General features: G+C 39.7%; 1 protein-coding gene across 1 annotated transcript in view; it reads left to right on the plus strand.

Moving 5' to 3' along the window:
• PALLD (palladin, cytoskeletal associated protein) overlaps positions 1-20,822 on the plus strand; it is a 478,687-nt gene that overhangs the window by 104,649 nt on the left and 353,216 nt on the right. The gene's annotated exons all lie outside the window — the stretch shown is intronic.

The following is a 20,822-nucleotide window of genomic DNA, read 5'->3' on the forward strand; positions in this document are numbered from 1 at the left end:
AAAAACAGATAAGGACTTGTGAAGATACACCACATTAGAAAAGAAGTTTGTAATTGAATAATCTGATCTGTTCCTAAAATTCAGGATCTTACTGCACCGAGACAATATGTTGCATCGAACAGAACAAGTTAAAATATTTTACTTGATTTGACTCTTTGATGCTAACTCTTCTATTGTGACTTGCTTGTGTATTTGAGAGCAAATCACTATTGTAAAGGTAGCAGTTTGAGGTATTTTTTTAAGTTCGTCTTTATCTTCAGCATGTCTCTTTTCTAAGTTAGTGTGATCCGTCTAGAATCCAAGGTAGAAAGAATAGTGCCATTGTCCTTCATGAGGCAATGAGCCCTGCAGGACTGAGCTTGAAGAGGAATCTAGGTCATTGTCCTGACAGATCTGAGCTTGAACATTTAGAAGAGGTTACATGCCAAATAGCCACATGAATTCATAAGTTAAGGCTTTACTCTGGAGATTTACAGTCAAACGCAAATGAGCCCTTCCCTTTAACAAGTATGTAATAGGCAAAGATTAGCATGAGAAACTTACTGAAGTATAACTCTCAATGAAATTCTCTCCAGATTGTCTTTTTTATAGATTTTATTTTATGTATTCTGTTGTAGTTTTAAAAATCATGAATGGGCAGGCGCCCTCCCCCCCTCCCCGCTCGGAGGAAAAGGGGATCTGCGTCCCTCTCTGCCTGTCCCTTTGGTCCGGCTGCCCATCAGGGCTGCTTCCTTGTCCCCCACCCAGATTTTACTTCCTGGACAAAAAGCAGGTATCCGTGGAGGCGTGGCCACTTCAGAGGTGGGCGTGGCTTTTAAAAGTGGGCGTGGCTTAATTTTGGTGGGCGGCCGCTCATGCGGCTGCACGTTGTTCACTCAAACCAACAAATATTACCCCTCCACATATACAACAACATGAGGAAACAACGCAAATCCCCACCACAGGGAGACCATGAGGAAATCTGTCAAGAAGCCTCAGTAGGAGCTAGCCACCTTAGGGACCTCTCTGAGAAGGAATTCAGATATGAAGTCATCAAGATGTTCAATCAACTCGATGAAACAGTCACACACATATCCGCTAAACTGAAAGAGGACATGAAAGAAACAATCGATCGCACAATTGACAAAATACAGCAAGAAATGAGAGCCGAAATTGGAAAGCTCCGCACAGAAATGGCACGCATCACAGATTCCATAGACGAAGTCAAAACCTCACTCACTGCCCTCAACAACGGAATGACCACAGCTGAGGAAAGAATCAGTCACTTGGAAGATCAGCTGCACCAAGCCAACAGACAACAGTAAACGATGGCAAGGGACCTCAAAATAGCTCAAGAGCGAATCAGAGTCCTACGAGATGATTCCAGAAGAAACAACATTAGAGTCATTGGACTACCAGAAGCTCAAGGAAACAATCCCAATGAAAAAAACCTGCTGAAACAAATTATTGCCGAAAAATTCCCAGCGCTCCATGATACAGCCATCCAGATTCAAGAAGCCCGAAGGGTGCCAGTTAAAAGAGACCCCAACAGAAACACCCCAAGACATATTATAGTCAGAATGATCGATGCTGCTGATAGAGACACAATACTTCAAGCAGCAAGGGCAAAAAAGGAAATCACATACAAAGGAGTACCCCTGAGATTCACAGCAGACCTCTCAGAGGAAACCCTACAAGCCCGAAGACAGTGGCGAGATATAGTCAAAAAACTCACTGAAATGAATGCTTCACCAAGAATACTCTATCCGGCTAAACTCTCACTCCAAATAGATGGAAAGCTACAATATTTTCTAGATAAACAGCAGCTCAGGAACTTCATAGACTCAAAACCAAACCTAAAACAAGGACTAAAGGGGCTACTATAAGACAAGACAAACCCTACAACCACAACACACCCGCACAGAAACATGACACAAAACCCCATAACCATACTCTCTCTCAATGTCAACGGTCTCAATTCACCATTGAAGAGACACAGAGTGGCAAAATGGATACAGAGACAGAACCCAACATTCTGCTGCCTACAAGAAACTCATCTCAACACTCAGAGCAAACACAGACTCAAAGTCAAAGGATGGAAAACAATCCTGCAAGCAAACATCTCCTGTAAAAAAGCTGGGGTGGCCATACTAGTATCTGACAACATTAATTTCACCCTGAAAAAGGCTAGAAGGTACAGTGAAGGCCATTTTCTATTCATCAAGGGATACGTACAACAGGAAGAGATCACATTCTTAAATGTATACGCACCTAATGAGGGAACAGCCAAATATTTAAAACAACTGCTAACAGACTTTAAGGAGGACATTGCAAGCAGCACAATAGTACTTGAAGACTTCAACATTGCCCTATCACCTCTGGACAGATCAACAAGAAAAAAACCCAGCAAGGAATAATTGGCTTTGAAAGAAGAAATAGAAGAGAGAGGGCTTATAGACTTATACAGGGCTTTACACCCCCAAAAGAAAGAATACACATTCTTCTCCAGTGCACAGGGAACATTTTCCAAAATAGACCATGTGCTAGGACACAAAACATACCTCAACAAAATAAGGAAGATAGAAATAGTATCAGCCATCTTTTCAGACCATGATGCACTGAGGATAGAAGTGAATCACACACAGACACGGAGAACCAAATCAAACACCTGGAAATTAAACAACTCGATGCTGAACAATGAGTGGGTCAGGAACGAAGTCAAGGATGAAATCAAAAGATACCTGGAAACAAATGAGAATGAAGACACAAGCTACCAGAACCTATGGGATGCAGCGAAAGCTGTATTAAGGGGAAAATTTATAGCTCTGCAAGCATATCTTAGGTCTGTAGAAATGGTGCACATAAACAACTTGACCTCACAGCTCAAGTCCTTAGAAAAGGATCAACAGAAAGAACCTAAATCAGGCAGAAGGAAAGAGATCATAAAACTTAGAGCAGAAATCAACGACATGGAAACCAAAGAAACAATCCGAAAGATCAATGAAACCAAGAGTTGGTTCTTCGAGAGAATAAACAAGATAGATAAACCACTCGCAACACTCACAAAGAAACAGAGAGAGAGAACCCTAATAAACCGAATCAGAAATGAGAAGGGGGATATCACAACAGAAACCAAAGAAATCCAAAAGATCATCAGAGACCACTTTGAAAGTCTGTATGCCACGAAACAAGAGAACCTAGAAGAAATGGACAAATTCCTGGACTCCTATAAGCTCCCAAAGCTGAATCAAGAAGACCTGGAGTATCTGAATAGACCTATTAACATCAACGAAATAGAAACTGCAATCAAAAGCCTTCCCAAAAACAAAAGCCCGGGCCCAGATGGATTCACTAGCGAATTTTTCCAAACATTTAAAGAGGACCTGCTGCCAGTCCTTCTCAAGCTCTTTCAGGAAATTGAAAAAATGGAAACTCTCCCAAACAGTTTCTATGAAGCCCATATCTCTCTAATACCAAAAGGAAACAAAGATATCACGAGAAAAGAAAACTACAGGCCGATATCCCTGATGAACACGGATGCGAAGATTCTCAACAAAATACTAGCAAATAGAATTCAACTACTCATCAAAAAGATCATACACCATGATACACCATACACCATCCCGGGGATGCAAGGCTGGTTTAACACTAGGAAATCAATCAACATAATCCACCACATCAACAAAAGAAAAGATAAAAATCATATGATCATATCAATAGATGCAGAGAAAGCATTTGACAAGATCCAGCACCCATTTATGATGAAAACCCTCGCCAAAATGGGGATAGAGGGGACTTTTCTCAATATAGTTAAAGCCATCTACCACAAACCTACAGCAAGCATCGTCCTCAATGGCGAAAAACTGAGAGCCTTCCCTCTAAGATCAGGGACTAGACAAGGATGCCCACTCTCTCCACTGCTGTTCAATATAGTATTGGAAGTACTTGCAATAGCGATTAGGCAAGAAAAGGATATTAGGGGCATCCAGGTAGGAAAAGAAGAAATCAAGCTCTCATTATTCGCAGATGACATAATACTATACTTAGAAAACCCTAAAACCTCTATCAAGAAACTTCTAGAAACAATAGGCTTATATAGTAAAGTGGCAGGTTATAAAATCAATGCCCAGAAGTCCATGGCTTTCCTATATGCAAATAGTGAAAGAGAAGAAAAAGACATGAAGAAAACAATCCCATTCACAATTGTGCCCCAGAAAATCAAGTACCTAGGAATCACCTTAACTAAGGAAGTAAAGGACCTGTACAAAGAAAACTACAAAACTCTACTTCAGGAAATAAAATGGGGTACGAGGAAATGGAAAAATATCCCCTGTTCATGGATTGGGAGAATTAACATTGTCAAAATGGCAATACTTCCCAAAGCACTGTATAAATTCAACGCAATCCCTATTAGGATACCCATGACATTCTTTAAAGAATTGGAACAAACACTCCTGAAATTCATATGGAACAATAAGCCCCCAAGAATAGCTAAAGCAATTCTAGGGAAAAAGAAAATGGGAGGAATCAACCTCCCTAACTTCAAACTCTACTACAAGGCAGTAATAATTAAAACAGCATGGTACTGGAACAAAGGCAGAGCTGTAGACCAATGGAACAGGGTTGAATATACTGACGTCCCCCCCAAGTATACGAGCATCTAATCTTCAATAAGGGGGCAAGAAAAGTGAAGTGGAGCAGGGAAAGCCTCTTTAACAAATTATGCTGGCAAAACTGGATGGCTATATGCAAAAAATGGGCTCAGATCTCTGCCTAACTCCATGTACAAAAGTAAGATCTAAGTGGATTAAAGACCTCAACATCAGACCGGAATCCATAAGGTACATTGAGGAAAATGTTGGCAAAACCCTTCATGACATAGAAGCTAATAGTATCTTCAAAGATGTCACACCGCTGGCCAAGCAAGTGAAAACAGAGATAGATAAGTGGGACTATCTTAAACTAAGAAGCTTCTGCACCTCAAAAGAAACAGTGACCAAAATACAAAGACAGTCAACTGAATGGGAAAGGATATTCGCCAACTACACATCTGATAAGGGGTTAATTTCAAGGATATACAAAATACTGGTTCAACTCCACAGAAAGAAAACATTCAACTCCATCAAAAAATGGGGAGATGAAATGAATAGAAACTTTGACAAAGAAGAAATCCGAATGGCTAAAAGACACATGAGAAAATCCTCCACATTATTAATCATCAGGGAGATGCAGATCAAAACCACAATGAGGTATCACCTCACACCACAGAGACTGGCCCATATCCACAAGAACAAAAGCAACCGATGCTGGCGTGGATGTGGCAAGAAAGGGACACTCCTTCACTGTTGGTGGGAATGCCGACTGGTTCAGCCCTTCTGGAAAGCAGTATGGATGATTCTCAAAAAACTAGAAATTGAGCTCCCATTTGACCCAGCAATACCACTCCTGGGAATATATCCCAGAGAGGCAAAAAAGTATAGCTGAAGTGACATCTGCAATTGTCTGTTTATTGCAGCACTCTTTACAATAGCCAGAATCTGGAAAAAACCTGAGTGCCCGAGAACAGATGACTGGTTGAAGAAACTCTGACACATTTACACAATGGAGTACTATGTAGCTGTTGGGAAAGACGAAGTCATGAAGTTTACATACAAGTGGTACTACATGGAAAGTATCATGTTAAGCGAAATGACTCAGAAAGAAAGGGATAGACATAGAAAGATTGCATTCATCTGGGGAACATAAAGTAACAAAATAGGAAACTAACACCCAAGTATGGCAGAGATTAGTACCAGGAATTTTACTCAATGACCCGGAGGACAACCACACATGTTAGGGGAAGGGGGAGCTCAGAAAGAGAAGGGAACACCAAATAAAGGGTGTTGGGAGGATCCACCCATGATGGGAGAGCATGCTGAGGGTAGACTGTCGACCAAGCATGATTGCCACTCAATGCCTCTTTTGCTGACCATGGCACTCAAAAGGAGAGAGAGGGAAATGCCCTGCCACAGAGGCAGGGTGGGATAGGGGCTGGGGGGGGGGAGGGGATGCTGGGATCCGAGGTGGTGGGAAATGCGCACTGGTGGAGGGATGGGTGTTTGATCATTGTATAATCGAAACCCAAACACAAAAATGTGTAAGTCTACAACTGTACCTCATGGTGCCTCACTATTAAAAAATTAATTAATTAATTAAAAATAATAAAAAAATAAAAATCATGAATGCCTTTTTGAAATGTTGATGGTTAACTTATCTACACCTTTCTAAGGCTTTTCTTCTTCACTCTTGTATGTTCTCATCTCTCTTGCTAAACTTTTATTTTTCAATCGGTTAAAAGTGTTTGGATTTTTTTTAACATAGTGAGCTATTTACTATAGCTTCCCTCTGTTGGATTTGTCCTAAATAAAGCAAGTTGTTGGCGACAGAGAGTATAGCTGGTAAGACTCTTGCCTTGCATGTGACTGACTATATAATATATATATATATACATATAATGACCCTATTTATATATATATAGTTTATATATATATAAACATTTTTGTGTTTGGGTTTCGATTTATATATAGTTTATATATATAAACTATATATATACACGTGTGTATATAAATACAGACACATGATAGCATTCAGCCACAAATAAAAGATGAAATTTTGCAGTTTTTTTGCAAAATATTGCCAAATGGGTATAACTGGAGTGGTATCATGTTAGTTAAAAAAAAGTGATATGGAAAAGAACAAGTACTGGATGATCTTTCTCATTTGGAGAATCTAGAAATGAAACAAAGGAATGTGCAATATTGAATGGTGGCAAATCTTTGTCTTTGAATTACAAATTTCAGATGACCAAACAGGGCCATAAAGAAGTCAACTCCAAGTGATGCAAGACCGCTGGTGGAGGGTCTTGCTCACTTTGGAATAGGTGTGGTACTCTATATGTACATCCAAATCATAAGTGTTAACACTATTAGAGCCATGTGATCAAAACTAAAACCATAATAAAACATAATACATATTTTTTGTTTGAGGATCCATACCTGGTTTACGGGCTATTCCTGGCTTCTGTGCTCAGAAATCACTCTTGGTAATGTAGAGAGGATCGTATGTAGTCCTGAGAATTGAACCAGGGTTGGCCGCCTGCCTTAAACACTGTACTATCTCTCTGTCCCAATAATAATTCTTTTTCAATTTATATTTGAAATTCAGATCATCAGCACATATGTATCTTTTCCACTACCACCTCAGCCTTTCCCCTCATAGTCTCTATGGAAAATTATCCTCTAGCCCAGAAACTGGAGTAAAAGAAGACCAGAGAGAGCCCCAAAAGCAAACTGAGATAATAAAAATGGAAATATGAATAACCAAAATGGAAATAAGCATATATACAGAAAGAGAACACTGGAAGTATTTTATTCTTTTAAAGGCAGTTTATGAGTGTACTTGTCGATCAGCTGTTTGGAACCAGAGTGTATTTTCCACTAGAAATATTATTACAAAATGGGCACACCACAAAAATCTCATCTAATTTGATATGCTGAGTGTTCTATATGCATCTGAGTTTGAAATGAAAAAATAGAATAAAACAATGCTCTTGCAATTTGGCTGTGAAGCATTTTTCCAACATAAACATGATTGTATTATTATATTTCAGGAATGCTGTGTTTATTGAAAGGGATCAGGTTAGATGAGTTTACAGGAGACTTGTGGAACAGGCCATCTGGATAGTTTCAGAGTTATGCAGTAAATGGCCTTGGTTTTAGGTGTATGATTATTGGCTCTCTTACACTTGTCGGTTACAATTAGGAAAACTCTTGGAGTAGCAAATTAAATAAGAACTAGGATGAAACTAGAATTTTGGCAATAGGTGCAATGATTGCTCTACACATATAGAGGCATAATGCTAAACTCCTGAGATTAGTAGAACACTGTGAGTGGTAAGACAATGCAATTTAAAAATTAAAGAAGAAAAGAAAAGAACTAAAATGAATTAAAAAAAATAGAGATCATAGAAAAATATATTTATTTTTAAAGAACCAGACAAACTTTTAGGGGACATAAAAAGAGGTTGAGGAGATTCCTAATGATGATTTAAATAAGAAAGAAAAAGACTATCTGAGGTAGAATCCATAGAATCTACCTTTCAGCTTCTAGTGATAAGCTGAAAAGGACACTTGGGTAAAGGCAAAGGAAAAGAGAAGGACAATTCCTTATCCTGGTCCCAAGGTGAAACCTTAATTCCTGGTTATTTAGTAACTAGATGGAGAAAAGTAGGGAGGTATTTAAGGAGTAACTTGAAAGCATCAGAAGTATGCAAGGGGAGGCAGTGTCTATTTACAAATCATAAGTTTGCAAGATGCAAGTTCATTTTGGCAGGGGGTGAGATTATTTTTTAAAAATAACCTAATAAAACCAGCCTAGGAGAAAGCTTACATGTATAATCAAATCAATGTGGAATTTGAATTCTAACTCCGCAATGTGATTGATTTTAGGAATGGTTTGACCACCTGGTCCTCAATTGAGATAGCTTATAATAAGCAGGTGGTGTGTTACAGTGAGGAGTTTGTGTGGAGGTGCACAGAGGCATTCACTAGCTGATACCACCTCTGAAACATGCCAGGTATACCTTTCTGGGTTACACACCCAATAACAGACAGGTGGTATTTGAATCTATATCAAATTCAGTGAATATGTTAACCTTAGTACAGTCTATTAGACAATAGATCTAAAACAGGATAAGCAGATCTAACTCTAGGTTGAAATTGTCAGAGTTTATGTAGAAAGTTTGCTGGACATATGACAATCCAAAGTGAATTCCAATTAATGGAATCTTCTATTCCAAGCAAATAAATCTCTGTTAGCCAAAGGTTAAAGCCACTTGACCTAGTCATTACGGGACTTGTTTTCTCAAGTTAATGATAAATGAGCTAAAGGTTATGGATTAGATAATTGAATCCATGCCAATCAAGACCCCAAATGAGTCTTGATCTGTCCTCAACCTCCATAAGGATGAATTATGGTGAGACCTGAGGGGATGTGCCCTCTTTATTGAACTATTTGATATCTTTAACAACACCTGCGAGGGTGCATATCTAAAATCAATTTAACACAAGGGTATTTAAAATTCCCAACTCTCTAGATTTCAGAACGTATGAAAGTATAGGTTGAAAAATTTACACCACTGAAACACAATGATTTGTTGAAAAGATCTGCCTGACATAATAAAACAAAGGGATGAGACTAGAAGCAAATGGTGTGGTTCTTCCTCAGGAATATTTTTATCTCTACCAAATCACAGCATTTGCTCTGCTTAAAGACTTTGAAGCCTTTATCCGAGATGTGTATCAGGTATAGTTATCTAAACTGTTTATTAAATTAAGTGTACTGTCATTTTGGTGCCAAGAACATGCACCTCTATAAATTGAGATGCAGTTTTCACTTCATATAAAGAGTGGTTGTGTGGTGTTCACCCATTTGTAGTGAAAAAAGGTCATGTCTCCAGATTTTGGCATCTCTGTCCTAGAGCTAGAGAGTGGTTATGAATACACATCAGTCACAAAAGTACAGGAGCTGAAAAACCCAAGAATAAATATCCGCCCCACGGTTGCATCTTTTGAACTTATGCATGCAACAGAGTATCCTCAAAATGAGAATATAAAAGTGTTCTAGAGAACCAGTTGTCCTCGGTTTACCCTTCCCCCAAGCCTAATCATTACTGTGTTTAGATTTGCAAATAACACTAAGCATTGCAGGGAACTGTGCATTTTATTGGTTATTTTGGTGCCCACTGATCTGCAACCCACCCTCCTTAAAATATGCTTCTGTGGGGTCAAAGAGATAGCACAGAGGTTAAAGTACAGAGGTAAAGTTACTTGCCTTGCATGAGGCTAAGCCTAGATTGATCTTAGTCCCTCATATGGTTCCCCAAGTACTGCCAGGAATGGTGATTTTTGAGTACTGTCAGGTGCTGTGACCCAATTGTCCTCCTGCCTACAAAGGCAAAACAAAAACCAAACACTTACTTTCCTGTTCTATTTTTCTCTAAAAGCAAAACCTTCCTGCAGCCAAGATAGTACCTTTGCCGACATGAGTCCATCATCTTTGAACCTGCCTGCTTGTTGCCAATAAAGCTCTTTCTTGATCTGACACCAATGAGTTTGGCTTTCAAGCAGCAATGAAACCAAACCATGATAGTTAAATTCTAAGATTTTTTTTGGTGACATGAATATATTCTGCCTTCCTCCACTTAAATCACATTTATAGATTTTGTGCACATTTCACAAAAAGTATCTTGAATACCTATAATGTGTCCAATCTTAAGCGTAGTTCTGTGACTCCAAAGCTGAATGAGAAAAGTTCTATTTCAAAAAATTCACCATGTAAAGGAAAAGGGTAAGCATAATATTCATTACACTGTAATACCACTTAAATGCTCTGAGGATTCTGGGAACCAAATGCTATGGAAACATCAATACGAAAGTGATTCATTATTCTTTGGGGAACCAGAAAAGTTTATTGATTCATCTTTTGAGTGAGTTGGCCAAGCAGGTGAGCAGTTAAGGTTTGTGGCCTCAAAGGAGCCTCTGGAATGAACAGAATGGAATTCCAGGGACCACGTTTGCCTAAATTTTGTATGAAGTTGGCCTTGTTCAGTCAAAATCCACACAGAGCTAAGAGCCTGAGGAAGTGAACTTTGCCCTTTCATCTCTGGAGAATAGACAGGGCACTAACTATAGGGCACTTCCTCTTGAGTAGGCTTGTACTTTGAGTCACCTCCTGGCAATAAAAACGTAGCTCCTATAGGTTGGGCCTATTCTCTCATCAATTCCATCAGCAGAGAAACGTGACCCTGTAGAGAAAGGAAAGGAAACAGATGGGATGATGCCAGAAGCACATGGTGCGGTGGTTTCCCAGGGAAAAGGAGACATAGACTCCCTAATTTCCAGGGAAAAGTATTTAACCATTTCTCTGCTTGAGAAAATAAGCCAAAATGTCCAGGTTGTCATCTTCACTGAATTGCAACAATCTCATTTTACAATGTAGACATGGAGCAGAATTAACTCACATCTTTGACTCCATCAGTACCATAAATGCAGCACTTTTCCTGTTTTCAAAATGCTGTTGCTAATGCAAATGTAATAAAAATTGTTTTTGAATGAGAGGAGAAAATTGCAACATCAGCAAAGTTGATAACACCAAAACTTAAGGGAGGAGAGGTAGCAAAATAGTTCAATTGGTTCAAAATGGTTCAATTCGCAGCACCATGTATGATTCACTGCCAGGAATGAAACCTGAGCACAGAGCCAGGATGATCCCCTGAAAACTGCCAACTGTGGCCCCAAAGCAGTAAGAAAGAAAAGACCAATAAATATCTGGGAAAAAAATTTGCAACACGATTAACAGAACTCTATTCCTAGAATTCTTACAGAAAAAAGGAAAAAAGAAAAGATGGCAAATCATAGCCAAGAAAACAAAATTTGTACATAAAATAATATCATATAGATAGCTGCTTAACTTATTTTAAAATGTGCCATATGTTACTTATCAGATTGGCAAGTATAAAATATTTCAAAACTATCAACTCCTGGCAAGGTCTTAGGGAAAAAAGGCACTCTCATAAATTCATAAATTCAAGGGTGGATCTCATATTTGTGCCTGGAGCTGCTATCACTTTGGAGACTTCTTTTTATAAAAATGGTACACTATTATGTTCAACATAACTTTTTATTTAGAATGAGAAAAATTCCAGGAAATTGTACATTTTTGAGATGACAAATGCCATAAACATTGTAACCCCCCAAATAATAATAACTATCTGGAACACCTTTATAATAAAAAATTAAAAATAGTTTTATTTTTGATTGCATACTTCTGATTATTGTTTGTGAGACAATTTTGTATTTTAGAGAGAGAATAGAAATATATATCATAGTTAATTTTTAAAAAATTAGTGAGGCTAGAGAGATAATACTGTGGGTAAGACACTTGTCAACCAATATTCAACTCTAAGCACTTCATATGGTCCCCCAAGCACTTCTAGGAGTGATTCATAAAAAGAAAACCAGGCCAGCCAGATATGGCCTCAAGACTCAAAAGCAATTTTTTTCATGTTTGATAGTACATGAATATTTTGTTCAGATTAGCTTTTCAATGGAAATGCCCTATAATTTTTAAGAATAACTGACAAATTTAGAAAATTCTAAATTTCCTTTACAAGTGCTCTGTAATGTTGTTACATGGAGATTAATTATGAATGGCTGGCAAGTCACTTCATGGCTGATGTTTCTGTCAAGAGGAAATATTGTGAGCTCTGTATTACTATTTTCCATTCCACTATTTCCTGTCAAATCAGTAAAAAATGAAATCATTTTAGTATATTTATATGATACACCCACCTTTGTACTTTTAATTATGAGTATGCCAAGTGCTTATTCACTGCTTTTGCTTAAATTTATTGCTTCCTTTCAAGGAGTGACTGCCTTTGGAGTGAACTGTTTTTAAAACAACTCACTCTTTGATATCAAAATAACATCTGCTGATTTACCACTCCTTTATTTGGATTTGGTTTTGTATTCTGATCATTTTAATCTAAATTTATTGTAATTGGTACTATGGAAAAAGACACAAACATAACTTTTCCTAGATGTCTATAACAGTGATCAATAAACTTATTTTTGTATGCTGAAACCTTTTAAAAGACCTTTAGAGGACATGGGAGCTAGGACAGGGGCTTAGGTTGTTGCTTTGCATGCAGCTAACTCTGATTTCAATCCCTGAGCACTGAGAGGAATGATCACTGAACACTGCCAGAAATGATCCCTGAGTACGGAACAATGACTAAGCCCTGAGTACTGCCAGGTGTGGCTAAAACCCTCCAAATATACATATGATCTTTACAAATGTCCATTGAAATGGCATATTCCCAAGTCAAATTCCTCTAAACCTTATTCCAAAAATATCCAGTCATTTTAATTTACCTGACAAGTTAGGATTCTAAATTATGCTGAAATAATAGTGGGGCAGCAGCCATAGCCAAATGATTAAAATATGTTATGATTCACAAAAATCTTAGAAATATTTTAACATTTCAAGTTCCTAGAAGAAGCCCATGGAAGAGAGTAGATTTAAATTGAAGATTAATTAGCTCAGAGTAAATCCTCATCCCACATCCTCTATGGTGCAAGTAGAGATTCTAATCAGATACTTGCAAGAAAATTTGGAAGTGTCCACCAAATTTAGAACTGCAGAATCATTGGTCCCACATTGGTCACTTCTAGTAATTCACTCTACAAATAAACTCTCACCAATGGACAAAACTTAGCATGCAAGAATGTTTCTTGATGTATTATTTCCTCTCTCTCTCTATATATATATATATCTATCTATATATATATATATATATATATGGAAATACTTGAATGGGAAGGAGCTCAGGGGTCAGGTGAATATGCTTTGCATATGCAGGACATGGGCATTAACTTTGGCATTGCCAGGCCCCTAGGGCACCACTGGATTTAGCCCCAGAGGTCTCTAAGATCCCGCTAGAGTAGCTTGAAGGCTCCCAGTATTTCTGGACTCAAGCAGCACCAAGGTAGCATTGAAATCCCCTGATGTGATTGGCCAAGTTTCTTATTGCCAGGAATGACCCTGAACCCCTGAGCACTGCTTGCAATGCCCCTCAAAAAAGTGGGAAAGCTCTAATTATTAGTAGAGCACTAAAAAATTAATTATGAATACTATGATATGCTATATAGTTAAGTAAGTAAAGGCCCTCCCGTTGATCATTGATTTGCTCGAGCAGGCCCAGTAACGTCTCCATTGGAGACTTTGTTGTTACTGTGTTTGGCATATCGAATACATCACGGGGAGCTTGCCAGGCTCTGTCGTGCGGGCGAGATACTCTCGGTAGCTTGACGGGCTCTCCGAGAGGGGCGGAGGAATCAAACTCGGGTCGGCCATGTTGGCTGCATGCAAGGCAAACGCCCTACCGCTGTGCTATCGCTCCTACATGTTTATCTACCAACATATGAATATAACCAACATAATTTGGTCATATATAAATATTTTAAGGAGTTTTTTAAAGGGGGTTACACCATGGGTGCTCAGAGGCTATTCCTGGTTCTATGCTCAGGTGTGACCCCCTGCAGTGCTTGAGGGACCAGATGTGGTCCCAGAGATCTGAACTAGGGTTGCTGACATGCAGCACAAGTGTATAAACCCTTAAATATCTCTAGCCTTAGACTATCTCTTAAGGCATTAAAGACAAGGATATTCCCTTGAGAACCCCCTACTTGCAGCTGAGCAGCCCCATTTTTAGCTATTCTCTTTGATTTGGGGGCTTTATCAAATAGATTTTTATTAAACAGAATTTTTCAGGATCTCTTGAATCATGCCTTAGTGGAGTCAAGTACCTTGATGATTAGGAGATAAGAGATGCTTGAAGGTATAAAATCAGAACATAAAATCGAAATAATCACTGAGGAGTAGGCATCATGAACAAATCTTACGACCTTAAGTGGTCAATACCACCGGGGGCTCTGGAGTAACGGGCGGGCAAACTAGTTACCCAGAATGAAATTGAGAGTTGTTTTCTATTTGTTCCTTAAAGAAGGTAGATTTTCAGAGGACTCTTGAATGTGTTTTTGTTTTGTTTTGTTTTGTTTCCTTAAAAAGGGGCCAGTAGGCTAAATACATTTGGTAACCTCTATTTTTAAAGATGGAAAGTCTAGATTGCAATTGTTCACTAGTGCAGTCTGTGAGACCAGAAAACTAGTCATCTCAGAAAAGAGTAAGAGCTGTGCTGTAGAATATTTGCAGGAGTATCCTTTTTAAAAAGAAAAAAAGCAGTTCGTAAAGAAGGTTAAAATGTCTATGACACTATGTCAACTTTGCCTGGGGAGAGGGGGATGTGTAGGTTTGCCTGTGAACCCTCATTAGCATACTTTATTAAATGATGCAAGAATATTAAGAAATCACTGATTTATCACCATTTCCTTGTGTCTCAATGTTTTCACTTCTGCAAGTTTGGATTTGCCACAGGCCTTCTTTTCAACAGACCTTTTACAAAAGATTCCTAGCTAGTTACAACATAGGTCCAACAATTCCAGCTCTTTTACAAATTATTTCCTGGATACCAATGATCTCCCTCACCCTGTAGGTGAGCAAGACCCAGAAGAACCTCTAGGGCACTAGCTGAATTCATATGTTAAAGGCACTGGCTCTTAAAACATGCACACAATTACCAAGAGTAAGTTATTTAAAAGAAACTGCAACCAAGTTATTTAGAATCACATTGAGCAACCTTGCTCTCTAGAGCTTTAGGATTCTGAAGAAGGGCCACATTACAAACCCATGTTTAATTCTTTTTCCTTTTCTCAGGTAAGTCCACTATTCAGCTTCCTGATCTATAAAACTGTACAAAGAATAAAGGCTTTGGCCCCCCTATATGTTTTTGAGTCAGCTTAAATGGCAGAACTGTAGTGCAATAATACTCTGTCACTACACATCCTAGTTTGGAGAATAGAAAGCCAGTGCTTGCTTGAATAAGGCACCAGTTAGTAATTGTTTATGACCTCCAAGAATTGAGTCTAAGGAAAACAGTGAATAGGTAAAACAAGCATCAGTATGACAAATGCCGTAAGACACATGTGTTGAGTTTTCTGGGAACTCAGAGGAGCAGAGACGCCAGAACATTCTGCAGGATGAGAGCTTGAAGCTAGATTCCTTCAATAAGAGATACGTGCGGTGGGATCCATTCCCAGGGTGAGAAGCAGAGCTGACTCACCCAGGTACTCACCTTGATGATTTTCACTCTCTCTCTGCCATGCTTAGTTGTCTGTAGTGCACAGTGTTCAAAAATTTTTAAGCTTTTAAGTTCTTTCAAATGCTGTAGGGAAAATAAAAAACATAAATTACCTTGAGAGGGCAAGGACTACTATTATCCATGAAACTACAGAAAAATACAATTCCTGGCATGTAATTTGGGGAAGAAACATTAAAATTTTGCAATGATAGTCCAGACAATGGATTATCCAATCTAAAAAAGTCTGTCCCAAACAAGCCCACACGCAGCTCTAACTGAAGGATGGACCATGGAGAATCTTTAAAAGAGCTGGAAAGATCCAACACCATCTGGAAACTCCCTGCATTTATCAACATCTTAATAATCCAGTTAAACATTCTTGACCTAGCTAAATTACTATTCAAAACATCTCGGGATTTATTTTCCCAAAGGGGCAAAAACACATCTGTTTTTTTCATCTAAAAATCTTCCTATAGTAAACTTTACAGCTTGAAGTATTTTTAAGGCTATTGATATGCTCCTGAGGTAGAAGAGTAATCAAATGTCCTTCAGATGAAAATATATCCAGCCAATAATGAAAGTATAATTTTATTATATTTTATTTTATTACATATTCTCAATCAGTTCTAGAAATAATTATTTCTCAATGTACCCTCATCCCTCCAAAAAAAAATGCCCACCAAAACTGTACAGTTTTTTCTCCATTTAAATGCTGGTTAAATTGCTTATTCTGCTTGCTGAGTATGTTTCTGACTTTTTATAGTAAATCCTAAAGTCACAAAGTGTTCTCACTGAGAGTTAGGAGCAGGTGTGAAATGCCTTATAAATGAGGCAAGTATCATTTCAAAAGTGACCATTTCAAGGTGCCACTGGTAAAAGTTCAAGCTCAAATGTTCTACTGCTGCACTTCCCCAAATGCCCATAGTATGGAAAACACAAACCAAAACAAAAATAAAAAACCCAAAGTGTCTGGGAAATGCTGAAATAAAATGAAATCTTTACTTAAGTGCAGACATCCCAGAAAATTGAAAAGTGTGTGAATCTCTAAGAAGACATTCTGCAGCATTTTTCCTAAGCATATTGAAGTTCAAAGTCTTTTCTACCTGGAATTTTTTTTGCCCAGAAATATTTTAAACGTTTCCCCAAGTTACCACTCCTGGGAATATTTATCAGAGAGACAAAAAAGTATAGTCGAAGTGACATCTGCAATTGTTTGTTCATTGCAGCACTCTTTACAATAGCCGAAATCTGGAAAAAACCTGAGTGCCCGAGAACAGATGACTGGTTAAAGAAACTTTGGGGGGCTGCAGTGATAGCACAGCGGGTAGGGAGTTTTCCCTGCATGTGGCCGACCGGAGTTCGATTCCCAGCATCCCATATGGTCCCCCCGAGCACCACCAGGAGTGATTCCTGAGTGCAGAGCCAGGAGTAACCCCTGTACATCTCCACGTGTGATCCAAAAAGCATAAAAATAAACTAAATAAATAAAACAAAAACAAAAGAAATTTTTTTAAAAAGCCTCAACTTGTTAAAAAAAAAAAGAAACTTTGGTACATTTACACAATGAGTACTATGTAGCTGTTACAAAAGACAAGTCATGAAATTTACAAGTGGTACTACATGGAAAGTATCATGTTAAGCGAAATGACTCAGAAAGAAAGGGATAGACATAGAAAGATTCATCTGGGGAACATAAAGTAACAAAATAGGAGACTAACACCCAAGAATGGCCGAGATTAGTACCAGGAATTTTACTCCATGGCTTGGAGGCCAGCCACACATGCTAGGGGAAAAGGAAGCTTAGATAGAGAAGGGAACACCAAATAAAGGGCGTTGGGAGGATCCTCCCAGGATGGGAGAAGCATGCTGAAAGTAGACTATAGACCAAACATGATTGTCACCCATTGCCTCTTTTGCAAACCACAACACCCAATAAGAGAGAGAGAACAAAAGGGAATGCCCTGCCACAGAGGCAAGGTGGGATGGGGGGTGGGGATGGGAGGGAGGGATACTGGGATCCATGGTAGTGGGAAATGGGCACTGGTGGAGGGGTGGGTATTTGATCATTGTATAATTGAAACCCAAGCACAAAAATTTGTAAGTCTAGAACTGTACCTCATGATGTCTCACTAATAAAAATTTTTTTTAATTAATTTATTTATTTATTGAATCACTGTGGGAAAGGTTACAAAGCTTTCAGGTTTATGTCTCAGTCATGCAAATATCAAACACATTTCCCTTTACCAATACTTATTTTTTACCATGAAGAACCCCAATAAAACCCCACCCCCCACCCCTTCCCATCCCTGTGAGGCAGATGAATTCTAGTTAACACTCTATCTGCTTTGATTAGATTCATTGTTTCAATAAAAGATTCACCACTATTATTTAGAGTTTACCCCCCCCCCCCAAATCAGACATGCTGAAAAAGCATTGTGAAGTGATTTGCTTTCTACAGCTGGGTTCAAGAATTAAATGTTGGTTTTGGATTTCTGCTATTTTACCTATTGACCCTGGAAGTATTTCTACTGAAAGTCAGATAGTTAAGAAATTGGTTTCTGTGTTCTGGAGTCGTGGCCGTGCTGGAGAGCCGCTCGCGGGGGGACCAGTGGCCTCGGTAGGGCGTGAAGGGTGGAGCGAAACGCCCCCCTTCCCATGAGGTTTTAGTCGCCCCCACTCCCCCGGCTCATACCTGCTGTCCACAAGGCTCCCATGTGGCCGCCATCTTTCTTTCCAGAGGGAGGAGGGCGGAAGGGAGCAACACCCTTTCCCCTCTGGGCAGACATGATGGCCTGGATTAACGCATAGTCCTTTCACTTTTCTGCTCCAAGCTGCTGGGTTCTGCATTAAATCCTTGTGCTTCTGGGGCTGTGGCTGTGCTGGAGAGCCGCTCGTGGGGGGCAACTGGTGACCTCGGTAGGGCGTGAAGGACGGACCGGAACGCCCCCCTTCCCATGAGGTTTTAGTCGCCCCCAAACCCCCAACTCATACCTGCTGTCCACAAGGCTCCCATGCGGCCGCCATCCTTCTTTCCAGAGAAGAGAGGGCGAATGGGGCAACACCCTTTCCCCTCTGGGCAGAAATGGTGGCCTGGGTTAACGCATCGTCCGTTCACTTTTATGCTCTAAGCTGCTGGGTTCTGCATTAAGTCCTTGTGTTTCTGGGGCTGTGGCCGTGCTCCAAACTTAACTCTGATTTTCAGGGAGAAAGATTGGGTGGTTTACTTCTCATTGATCACTTTGTATATAGAGAGATGTCGCGTGGCCGCGTAAGTGGCCTCACGGTTTTGAGAAAAAGTCCTCGTTCCCGCATACTCGAGCTGTGTTTGTAGAGGCTTCTGGTCACCGGGGTTCCATCTGGGGGAGGCGGGATGCGGCACCTACTCCATCTGGAACTTGCCGGTGATCTCGGCTCTTTTTGGAACCTGTTTCCCCCCCCCCCCCCCCTCCGGGATCTGTGGTTCCCGCACCCTCCATGTGGTCCTTCACTAATAAAAATTTTTAAAAAAGAATAATTCAATAATTCAAGAAATTAGCTCTGAAAACTCTCTTTAAAAAATAAAAGAAAAAAATCTAGTGTTCATGGGGTCGAAGAAATGGAACAGGAATTGGAGTCTATGCTTTGCAAATGACTGACTCTAGTTCCATTCCCAGAACCATAGTAATGTTAGGGTAAGAGTGCATTTTTCCTGAATTCATAGTTTCTTAAGAATGGTATGAAAAATTTTCTGACAAAACTTAGAAGCTTGAGAAGTTAGATTTATTATACAATTTAAGTAAATGAGTCTTGGTCCCTCAAGGGTGTCCAGGCCTCTCCTTTTTCTTTTTATAAGAATTAAAAAAATTATTGGAAAATAGATTTTAAATAATCTGATAGAAATATATTTTTTTTAAGTTGAATGACTGTGCAAAGCTGTTCATGATCTGGTTTCAGTCACGCAGTGTTCCAACACTCATTGCTCCACCAGTGTACATTTCCCACCACCAATGACTCCAGTTTCCCTCCTGCCACCCCACCCCCAGCCTTCCTCTATGGCAGCAGGCCTCTCCTTTTACACACATAGGATGTCACATACCCTGTCCCTCTATGCCAAGTCCAGTGTGCAATGTCCAAAGTCCTGTCCTTCACCACCTGCTGGCCTCCAGTGTGTGATGACCTGATCTTGCTCCTACACCATGCCCTATTCAGTCTACCCTGTCCTAGCCTGAGCTCTGGAGCTCTGGCAGCTGGAGTCCTGTCACCTGTGTCCTCTCACTAGTGCTGCACCCCAGCAATTCCTGTCCCCTCTGTTTTCTTCATCTCCAGCTTCAGCCACATGTGTGTGGGTAAGATTCCTGCTGCCCTGCTGCCTTTCTGGGAATAAGAGCCTTGCCTGGTCCTGCCATCTGTATGGGTGTAAATTAGTGTTGGTGAGAGGGCAAAAAGAGAAAGAAGGCAGAGTGAGAGAGAGAGAGAGGTGGATAAAGAGAGATGGAGAGAAGGAGAAAGAATTAAGTAAATAAAAGAGGGATACAGGGTAAGAATGAGAATGAGAGAGAGAAAGAAAGACAGAAGGATAGATAGAGAAAGAGGCAGAGAGAGTTAGAGAGGCAGAGAGAGAAAGAGGAAGAGAAGGAGAGAGAGGGAGGAGACAGACCTTGCTAGGGCTTCCTTATATCTGCTGGTCTCTCTCCTCCACCAGTCATTCCATGACCTATTTTGAGGGGATACCTTTCAGTGTGTGAGATTTAAAATGATTGGCTTGATTAGCTACTTCACCTGGCACTTCTCCATCCATTCCCACCATATCATCATCACGAGGCCACACATATTTGGCCTAGTAGGTGGCCCAGGTGATCCCCAGCACCGAATCCTTAGGCCCTCATCTTGAAACACTAGCCTGGTTGGCAGAGAATCCCTTGGAGTGGTCCCCAAACTCCCTAAGCACCACTTAAGATAACAAAGAATTAGACAGATGGATAGATAGAATAGATAGAGTTTGAGAGCTGGGATGAGAAATGTGGAAAGAAAATCATCAAGCCTGATCATTCTGACAGAACTAGGATCA

The sequence above is a fragment of the Sorex fumeus genome, unplaced genomic scaffold (genome assembly GCF_029834395.1).
Source record: "Sorex fumeus unplaced genomic scaffold, SorFum_2.1 ptg000024l, whole genome shotgun sequence".
NCBI lineage: Eukaryota > Metazoa > Chordata > Mammalia > Eulipotyphla > Soricidae > Sorex > Sorex fumeus.